Here is an 11,450-nt window from a genome sequence, read left to right as displayed (position 1 = left end):
ATCAAACCCAGATCTCCTGCATTGCGGGTGGATTCTTTACCAGCTGAGCCACAAGGGAAGCCCAAGAACACTGGAGTGGGTAGCCTATCCCTTCTCCAGGGGATCTTCCTGACCCCGGAATCAAACGGGAGTCTCCAGCTTTTCAGGTGATTCTTTACCAACTGAGCTACGAGGAGCCTATGAAGTCCTTAAACCTCAGAAAAGGAAGTTTCCTACCGAAATCTCTTAAAAATCAGTGCCACTTCGCACTCACTCTCCATGATGTTCTGGAATTGCACAGGACAGAGACAGCCCATACATTTTAAATTTTAGAAATCAAACTTTTAAACATGTCACCTTTCAGTATACATGCCTTTAAAGATTTTTTTAATGTGGACCATTTTTAAAGTCTTTATTGAATTTGTTAAAATATTGCTTCTGCTGTTTATGTTCTGGTTTTTTGGCCAGTAGCTTCCCAACTAGGGATCAAGCCTGTACCCCCTGCATTGGAATTTGAAATCTTAACTACTGGACTGCCAGTGAAGTTCTTTCAGTATACATTTCTAAAAGATAAGGATTACCTTCACTTCATTTTTTTTTTAACATGGCTACAATATCGTTGTCATACAGAATAAAAATTTTTTAAATGTGTTAGTATCAAATACCTTGTAAAATATTTAAATTTCTAATTATGCACTAAATATCAATCCCTATTTAATGTTTGTTCCATTGAATTAAGATCCAAATAAGACCTAGTCATTGATTAACATGATTTTTCATTCTTTTAATACTTTAAACCAACTGCACAGAGGTTTAATTTACATACCATAATATTTATCTGCTGCAATTGTATGCTGACGACTTAAGCAACTTTACATTGTCTCTTTTAATCTGCAGATTTCCCCTTTACTTCTGTTTCCTTTACTTTATTGTTGTAGAAACTGGGTCATTTGTTCCACAGTTTACAGATTTTTTTTTTTTAAATCTTAATGAGTTCATCCTTCTGTATAGTTTTTTCTGTTTTTCATTGTTTTTAATTTACCATTTATATTTTTATAAATTTAGTTTTATAAATTATATTAAAACGATTTTTATAGTTTTCAGTAAACTCATTATTTACCATAAATTGATAATTGGAACCACTGGTATGAAGTATCTGTAGTTACAACATTCATAGATGGTGATGCATATTTCATCTGGATGTATCCTCTTGTGATACCAGTGGTGGTTGATGCCTACCTCCATTAATTCATTAGAGGTCGCAAAATGGTCATATCCTAAATGTGTCATTTCTTCTTCACTGATTAGCTGAAAAGACCATCATAAAGAATTATTCCCCTACTCATTATTTATTTATCCATTGGTACAGTTTACATAGGAAAGCCAGGATAAAGTCCTTGATTTATTTTCTTTATTTATCACTTTTTGAAGTAATGCATTAGTTTCCAAGCACTGTCCAATAGTAAACAGTATTTATTTTATTGATGTAGTGTGTAGATTTTAAAATATTTGAAATTTTTAATCCTTTGAGTTTATTGTCATCATTTCTCAAATTGCCCTATTTCTGGCCAGTGGTGTCCTCGTCATACTACTTCCTGAGTCCTTATGACCCAATCTGGAATAAGATATTTCTTATCCAAACCTGGAACTGGCCCTGAGAATCTCAACATTAAATTTCAATTTTCTGTGCATATATATGCATGCTCTCCTTGACTCCTTACACCAGGGTTACTGCTGCCTCTCTCAGCATCAACATGATTCCCATCCTCCCAACACATTTCCTAAGCTTCCCCTTCTGAATAGAATACAACAGGTGTTATCTCTAAACTTAGGCTGAGAGTTCTTCGTTAATTCACTCAAACTGCAGCAGTCAGGGAGAAGGCAATGGCAACCCACTCCAGTACTTTTGCCTGGAAAATCCCATGGACAAAGAGCCTGGTAGACTGCAGTCCCTGAGGTCGCGAAGAGTCAGACATGACTGAGCGACTTCACTTTCACTTTTCACTTTCCTGCATTGGAGAAGGACATGGCAACCCACTCCAGTGCTCATGCCTGGAAAATCCAGGGACAGGGGAGCCTGGTGGGCTGCCGTCTATGGGGTTGCACAGAGTTGGACATGACTGAAGTGACTAAGCAGCAGCAGCAGCCAGAGTTTGATCAGAGACTCAAACCATGAGATTAAAATAAAGAGCTTATAAAAACCTCTACGCTCTGCTGTTATGGGAGTGGGTGGAAATGTCTATGCAAGGCTATCACCTCTGAGTCTGGCTCAGGGTTGAAACCACTCTAGGCTAGCCAGCTTACGACAGCAAACTAGATCCCATGAGGACCACCTGGTATCTGAACTCACATTTCAGAGCCTCCCACATGAGTGATGTGGATGGTATTCAGGAAACCTGACTCCTCCATGACAGAACCACACACACAGCCCAGGGCACTGAGAAGCTGGAGAGACTCATGTAGCAAAGAGACAAGGCGCAGGCTGGCCAATGCCCCGTGCTAACGAAACGTGGGCCCGAAGATCAGTAATGAGTGCACGGCCTTTCATAGTTCCTGGGGTCTCACACCATCCTTCAGAGCACTGAAAAGTGGTTGCTGCTTTACCTCCACTTCCCAAACACTCAACGAATTTTTCCTGTGGCCAACATTAACCAAGTAAAGACAGGGAAGGAAACTGTGGAAAAGATCTTTTCAGCTTAACTCATTTGAACAGTACATGGCCACTAGCATTTATCCCTTATCAACTTGACATCCACACACTCATCTTTTAATCATACCTAATTTCCAAATAAACAAAAGAGAAACACGGTGCTTTAGCTAACTTTTCCCACCTATCCCTCGTAAAACTGCTGCTGCTGCTGCTAAGTCACTTCAGTCATGTCCTAAAAACATGCAATGTCATTCCCCCAAAGAAGATACAAGGCCCTTTATTGAACTTTGAGAATGCTCATTCCCACTCTGGGTATGATCCACCCACTACTCACCTTTGATATGTTGTAACTACATAATGAGATATAAAATTGATACCACTAACATATGTCACTTTAGGTGGTAGAGATGCAAGAGAGGAGAGGAAAAAGAATTGAGCTGGATAATACAGAAAATAAATTCATATCAGAACAAGAAAGATATATTCTTAAATATCAGAGTCCTCATTTCTGTAACCTGTCACATGATTAAATATGGTTTTTGTTTGTTTAGTAAACTTTGTTGAATTTGTTACAATATTGCCTTTGTTTTATGCTGTGGGGTCTTAGTTCCCCAACCAGGGATCAAATGTGCACCCCCTGCATTGGAAGGTGAAGTCTTAACCACTGGACCACCAGGGAAGTCCCAAATATCATTTCTAGAACCACCGTCTTCACCACTCATTCCGTATTTCCTTTGCCCTGAGCAACCAACTCGGACACTTCTGGTTCTGTGCTTGGTAGGGTGATCCAAACCTTCATTCCTGAAGGATTTGGATTTGCCATTAGCAGTCTTGCCTCCATTGGGTTGCTGTCAGTTTTCATTGATTTTTATAAGAGGATACGAAAAAAGGGCACCTAATCATGCTAAGGGCTTAGTGCCAGTGTCACCTGTTGGCAGGTTGAATGCTCAGAAATGCAGCAGTCACTCTGATGAACAAAAGTCCGCATGGCTGAGTTCATGTCCAGCTTTTACCCTTTCCGCCCTGGCCGCTTCATCAGTGAATCCAGTAGGTAAGGGCAAAGAGCTCGGGAGGCCACCTTCTCCACTCAGTCACACCCTTCCCTGCTGAAGCTGTTTTTCCTGATCACTCACATGACACACAAATATCTTCACAAATTCTGCTAATTGGAAAGATGAAGCAACATAAAGTTTACCCAGACTTCCTCGTCACCAATTTCAAATTGTGTTTCTTCTAAACCTCTGATTATCTGACCAAACCACTTGATACTGTACAGGAATCTGTAGATGCATCCCTCTGGCCATTTCTCCTTCCAGGCAAAATCCAGGTGCACTGCTTGAAGTTATGCCCAGTGAAAGAATTTTGTTTCCCCTCTGTCCTTTTTTCTTCTTCAATCAATTGATCATAGGGAAATCTCCTGAAGACTAGAAGTACACATTGAGAGGGAGGAAGAAACAGCAAAAGTATGAGACCTGACCATCTAGGCCACACCTGCGCCTTCAAGATCTGCGTGAGCCCAATATAATATACACCTTTTCCATTTTATGATAAAGTGCTGATGCAAACACCCAAAGTTTACATGGTGTTTCGACAGTACACATTTAATAACAGGCATCTTAGGTCACATGGTAATTAGGTGGTCCATGGCCAAGTATTCAGTCTTTCCTAGGGCTCAAGCGCAAGCCAGAAGTAGTCTTTCAAAACGATTATTACCATCTACAGAGAGTAACATAATGGTGTTCCAAAATCTTGAGGGTCTGCAATGTGATTTGCCTGTGAGAGCCTTCCAAAGGCATCCTTGTGTGAGACTTTATGGGCCATATATCCAGGAGGACAGCACCCAAGTGACCACACACACACACACACACACATGCATCAGGAGGACGGGCAGTTCACATTGCCAGCTGGACCTGTTACAGAGCTTTATTTCTCTTTCTTGTCTTAATCAGTAGCTTTTCAGCTTACTCTATAACTGGTTGTAGTATCACACCTCAATGAGACACATGTTTCTTCCAAAATACAAAGAGGCCAATCAGTTACTATGGATATTTCTTAGTGGTAGGAAGCACCAGAAGCAGCAACTTGTCCTTCACTTTGAAAAGGATGTCCTGACAGCCTCAGATCAAAGAAACTGCACTGAGGTATGTGGTAGACAAAATAATGTCCTCTCAAAGATGCCCATATCCTAATGCTCCAAACCTGTGAATATGTTCACACGTAAAATGACTACAAGTGTGATTAAGAAATTTGGGATAATCATACTGTATTATCCTGGTAGATGCAACATAATCACAAGGATTCTTAGGGAGAGAGAGGGGGTTGAAGTCAGAGTCGGTGATGTAATAACGGAAGCAAAGGTCAGAGAGAGAGAGAGGAAAGAAGTTCAAAGATGCTGTGCTTTTGATGCTGGAGAAAAGGGGCAATAATTGCAGGCAGTTTTCCAAAGCTGGGGCTTCCCTTGTGGTTCCCTGATAGCTCAGTTGGTAAAGAATCCGTCTGCACTGCAGGCGACCTCGGTTCAAGTCCTGGGTCGGGAAGATCTGCTGGAGAAGGGATAGGCTACCCACTCCATTATTCTAGGGCTTCCCTTGTGGCTCAGCTGGTAAAGAATCTGCCTGCAGTGCGGGAGACAGGGGTTCAATCCCAGGGTTGGGAAGATTTCCTGGAGAAGGGAAAGGCCACCCACTCCAGCATTCTGGCCTGGAGAATTACACGGACTGTATAGTCTATGGGGTTGCAAAGAATTGGACACGACTGAGCAACTTTCACTTTTCCAGAGCTGGAAAAGACAAAGAAACAGATGCTCCACTAGAGTATTCGAAAGGAACACAGTCCTCTCAGCACTTTGATTACATGACTTCTGACTTCCAGAGCAGTGAGACAGCAAATTTGTTTTGCTTTTAGTCCCCTAAGTTTGTGGTAATGTGTTACCATGGCAACGAGAAACTAGTACTAGTTGACAAGGAATTTGGGGGATTACCTTCTACTTCCTCAATGTCTAAATCAGAGAAGTATAGATTTTGTTACTCCCTGCTCATCAGATCAATATATTACAATATAATCAATGTAAAAGGAAGTGTGTTGCCCAGTGAACTGGAATTGAGGCAAGTCCTTATTAGCAAGATTATGGCAGGATTTGAGAGTTGACAGAACTCTGAGTTATTATAAAACAATAAAGGTGTATTGCTAATCTTTCCAGTTGAAAGAAAACTACTCCTGATGGTACTTGAGTGAAATAGCATTTGCCAGATAAAGAGCTGCATACCAAATGACATGGGATGGGTCCATTTGCCATAGCAATGAAACCATACCTAGGTACCTAGACCAACCTAGACCAACATGTGCACAGGACTCATCATCTAAGTTTACAATAGTCTCCTGTCGTTCTTCGATATCATCAGTTTTCATCACAGGCCAAAAAGCATTAACTGTGTTATAACAAGGACCTACTATATTGCATGGGGAACTATACTCAATATTTTTTAATAACCTATAAGGGGAAAAAAACTGAAAAAGTATGTGCGTGTGTGTGTGTGTGTGAGTGTGTGAGGGCACATGTGCTTGTAGTTAGCTGCTCAGTCATGTCTGACTTTGTGTGGCCCTTTGGACTGTAGCCCTCCAGGCTTCTTTTTCCGTGGGATTTTTCAGGCAAGAAAACTGGAGTGGGTTGCCACATCCAGGTGGCATCCTCCCCACCCTAGAATCGAACCTGCGTCTCTTGTGTCTCCTGCATTGCAGGTGGAATCTTTACCCGCTGAGCCATCAGGGAAGCCATATATATGGCTTATATGTATTTATTCACTGTGCTGTACATCTGAAATTAACACAACATGGTAAATCAACTATATTTCAATTTATAAAAATGTTGTGTTTGGAATCACCGCTCCTACATCTCTCAATCTCAGATCCTTGATGGTGACAATAATTCTGCAGTTCTCTTACGAATGTGGCATTGCTATTATTAATAAACTATTTCCCTAGGGAGAGCGAGTTTTAGTGCCCTCTGCTTGACCATTGCTACCTGCAGTAGTTTTCCACTACTGCACAACAATGACCACACATTTATTGGCTTAAAACACCACTCACTGAATAGCTCGTATTTCTGAGGTCAGAAGTCTGGCACAAGGTGGGTGGCTTCTCTGCTCAGGCTGGAATCAAGGTGTTGACCATCTACTTTCTCAAGTTGAGTTCAAGATTCTCTTCCAAGTTCCTTCCTGTTTCTGGCAGGAATTCAGAGAAGAGCTATCAAAGAACTCTTAAAAGTATATTCTCCTCACAACTGTTTTTATTACAGCCTTGGTGAAGGAATTGTCTTATGGATCCTCTTGGGAAACACTGTTAAAGGGTAGATGAGCAGATCTTACTGGAGAAATGTACGCCAGTGTTAAGATCTCTCTAAGATTTTGGATTTCTTTCTCTACAATATAACAAGGAAGTTCTGGCAGTTCCACTTGATTTCATTTTCAGTTTGGCATTTCAATCCCACAGGAGATTTGGGGGTACAGTTTAAAACAACCAAGCGGACTTTTAGAGAGATACCCAGTGGCTCAAAGTAACTTACTGAACCCAGAATACTGCTTAGTAAGCCAAATCAAAAAATCCATCCAAACCTAACATCCTGTTCCTTCCACATTCCCCCAACACACCTAGAACGCATTCCTAATTCTCTCTCCCCAGGTTACTTGTCAGTATAAATTGGCCAGACTTTGCAATTCTTCTTTATACTGCATGTCCTCACGGGTCTCATTTTGTACCTCATCCTCTTAGGCATTGTCTGGACTTGCATTTGGCTATAGGTCTAGAAGCAATGAAGGTTTAAGTATTGGGCCTTGTCATGGAACAATAGTCCCCTACAAGGAACATATCTTTGGGGTCCATTTCAGGTACATCAGGTAAGGGGACACTAACTTATTCTGCCAGGAAGAGAAGACAGAAAGGCTGCTTCTAGTGTAAAAGAGGCTCAGGAAAACTTAGGGGTTCAACATCCCCAGATTTATTGGAATCTGCACATGTGAATCCAATTTCCAGGATACCATTCTTCCAAACAAATGCCTTAACCTTAATATAAGAGACTCTGTGATACTGGCAATTCAACTGTGCTATAATTCAGCCCCATGGAGGTTTAGACCTGGGATTAAATACTCAGAAAGCTCAGTCATAAGGCTATAGGAGATAAGGGTTTCCTTCAGGGCCATCTATATTCCTGGTTTCTTCCCAGACATTGAACCGGACATTTAAAAGCCCTGAGCTGATAATATTCTTCCCCTAAGTTCTCTCCCGCACTTAAAAAGCAACTTCTTGTTGTTTAGCTGCTAAGTCTTGTCTGACTCTTTGCAACCTCATGGACTGCAGCATACCAGGCTTCCCTGTCCTTCACTGCCTGCCAGTTTGCTCAAATTCATGTCTGTTGAGTCAGTGATGCTATCTAACCATCTCATCCTCTGTCACCCTCTTCTCCTTTTGCCTTCAATCTTTCCCAGCATCAGAGTCTTTTTCAATTAACCAGCTCTTCGCATCAGGTGAGCCAAGTACTGGAGTTTCAACTTCAGGATCAGCCCTTCCCATGAATATTCAGGGTTGATTTCCTATAGGATTGACTGATTTGATCTCAAGGCTCTCAAAAGTCTTCTAACTATGCCCATTATCATCCTTACTTTCACGTAAGTTAGTTATTCCATGCCAGACTCCTGCTCACTCAAAGGCTTGCTCTACAGGCACCTGATTATTATGCGTTGCTGGAAGAACAAGCTGCATTATCAGAGGAGTGACACATGTCAGCTACCCCAGCTAATTCAACACCGGACTTCCGAGCAGAGACACAGCTGCTGCTTCACTTCTACCTCCCAAATCTCGTGTCTATTTCTCTTTTTCCTAACCTGGAACCACAGAAAGAAGAAAATTGGTGGAAATTCAGTTCCCACTCAGCCAAGATGATGAAACCACTACTTAAAGCCCCTTCCTGTGCCCTCTAGTAAGCTACATCTTCAAGATAAGAAGTTGAAGGACCCCTTAGCACTGGAGAAGACAATTCTGAGTGACATGTGGTTGACAGACATTAAAAATAGAAGATGCACTCTAACACAATGTTTTCTGTGGGAGGACAAAGAAGGAACACCAGCAACTTTCTCCCTTACCCAGTCTAACACAAAGTGAAACAATGAGAGCATTTACTGTTTCACGGAACCCAAAGAACTGTAAGCCACATTGCAGGTTTGGGAAAGTCGTAGTTTTCTGAAAATTCTCCCTTTTTAGTTCTCCTTCCACCTGTTGTCCTTGGGTTCCCATTGCTGTCTCCATAGAATTAACATCTATGAATTAACATTACTTTATTAATGGACAGTTATGTGTCCATCTGACCATTTGCTGTCCTCAGCCTTCCACTGCATTCCATCTGACAGATCTCAGTAGATCTGTTTTACTTTCATCTTGTTGTTTTCCTGCTCAAAATTAATTAGGAATAACCCACTCTCCAGTCCCCATTCCCCAACTACAGGAAAATGTCCTCACTCCATGCAGGAGTCTTTTCCATTTTTGTTCCATAACCACACTATATTAAAAAACAAAAAATCATCACTTTGATTATGCGGCGAAGAGGCGATCTAGCTAGCAGCAGTGAGGACTGCACAAAAGGTAGAATTTCGGCTCTGCAGGAAGGGTCTGCCTAGTTCCGTAAGTCAAACAGTGTGCAGGCCAGTTCTGCAGTTGTTGCTCATACCACAAGTGATCAGTGTATTGTATTAGTTCAAGCAGGTCAGGGTTTGTATCCACAGAAGTTCACTAATGCAGAAAAAGAGTGAAGGGAGAAAAACAGCTCTCAAATGGCAAAGTCCAAAGTTCAGGAGGTCAGCTTGTCAAAGATAATTAAACTGGAGTGCAGACATTGAGCCAAACCCAGAGAATAGAGCCAAGGCTTATTTTTCTCCCTACACTTGGCTCAGGCCAACGGAGGGTAGCCAGCCCTGCGCACACAATTACCAAAGCTGGAACCAAGTTCAGGATATGAGGTCTCTCTGCTAATTGGTCAAGGGGCACAACCAGGTTGACCACGGGTCTCAGTTTGCATGGGGCAGTCACATCCCCATAGGTCAGGCCCACCACTCCCAAAGTGGCCCCATTTGGAAAATAAATTACATTCTCATTTTATACTTAGATAATATCTCAGCTCCCTCAAGACTGAACTAGTTTTGCATATCCTACTTATAAACTTTGACTTACATGAACTTGAACTTCCCTTCCTAATTGTCTTTATCTTCCTGGTGATTAATATCTTACATGTTCCAACTTACATCCAGCCCCTTAATAACATTCTGTAATGTTGCTAATCTGGCTTCTATTCCAGGCTTTGTTGCCAGTTGTGTGACCTTATGTAAGCTACTTAACCTATCTGTGTATCAGTTTTCTGATCTTTCAATTTGACATAACAGGTATCTACAACATGGATTTATTGTAAAAATTAAAATAGGTTAATATATGAAAAGTGTTCAGATTAGCGCTCTGAAACCTAACATATGTTAAATGTTCGTCAACTTTATCAGTAGCAGTAGCATGGATGCTTTCTCCCTTTATCTGAATTCACATAGCATCCTTATTTGGCACTTTAATTTTTAGTTAAATATTTATGGTTATTTTGTTTTCCAACTTAATTCTAATAACAGGGACTATGTCTTATTTGGTATTCTCCGAAAACCCACCACAATACCTTGTAAAGAGTAAGAGCTCAGTAAATAAAGATGGTTTACTTTGAGATAATCTTTCAAAAATAATTTGCCATTGTTAAACAGGGCCCATGAAGAAAGCAGGAACTTTATTTCCTGCATAGGACTGCACCTCAAAGCCTCCATCTTGAGAATAAATTCTGTACAGATTGGAACAAGGGGTGCAGATGTGAAAGAGATTCAAGGGCCTTGAACCAAATCCTAGGAAATCAGAAGAAAGCAGGTGATTTTTGCTTTCTCAATGAAACATTTAAATTAAAGTTGTTTTACTGATCTTTGTCCATTTCTCTTAAATTTGCCTTATCTCTTTGGACAATTAAATGTTTTATCTGGTAGTTTCTAGATAATAAAAATTAGTAACTTCATTCAGTGTATTGGCCTTTGGGACTACTTGGGCTCCCCTGGTGGCTCAGATGGTAAAGAATCCACCTGCAATGCAGGAGACCTGGGTTCGATCCCTGGGTGAGGAAAATCCCCTGGAGAAAGGAATGGCTACACACTCCAGTATTCTTGCCTAGAGAATTCCATGGACAAAAGAGCCTGGTGAGTTATAGTCCACGGGGGTGCAAAGAGTCAGACACAGTTGTACAACTAATGCTTTCACTTTCATTCAATGTGCAGAAACTGGTACCATTCTTAGCACTGTTCTAGGACAGTCAGAAGACAAGGATTAAACAAACAATAATATTTCTATCTTGTGAGACTTACAATCTAAAGGAAGTACTTTAAAAATGCAGCTTACACATCTAAATTTGAATAATAAAACTATAAAAATATGAACACAAAAATAGGAGTCAAAGTAAACACAGTTATTGTTCTAGGGACACAGTGGATAAAAGAGAAAGTTAGTATTCTTATTTTCTGCACTATCCAATTTACTTCTCATTGCATACCAATTCCATAATTATTTTTTTCTATTTTGAATCAAAGTACAAACTTATCAAAAACAAAAACTAGATATTTTCCCTTTCATTTCCAAAGAGAAGAGCAAACCTTGGTCAATCAGCATTAGAAGTTAGTTTAAAAATCACCACACTGAGGATAAAGTCAGGATTCTTCCCAGTGGTTTTACATATTACTGTTAAAAATCAACACTTAGTGCAACT

Source organism: Bos grunniens, chromosome 24 (genome assembly GCF_055505025.1).
Source record: "Bos grunniens cultivar Pamir isolate PY7600 chromosome 24, Bosgru_T2T1.0, whole genome shotgun sequence".
NCBI lineage: Eukaryota > Metazoa > Chordata > Mammalia > Artiodactyla > Bovidae > Bos > Bos grunniens.
This window is presented reverse-complemented; position numbering follows the sequence as displayed.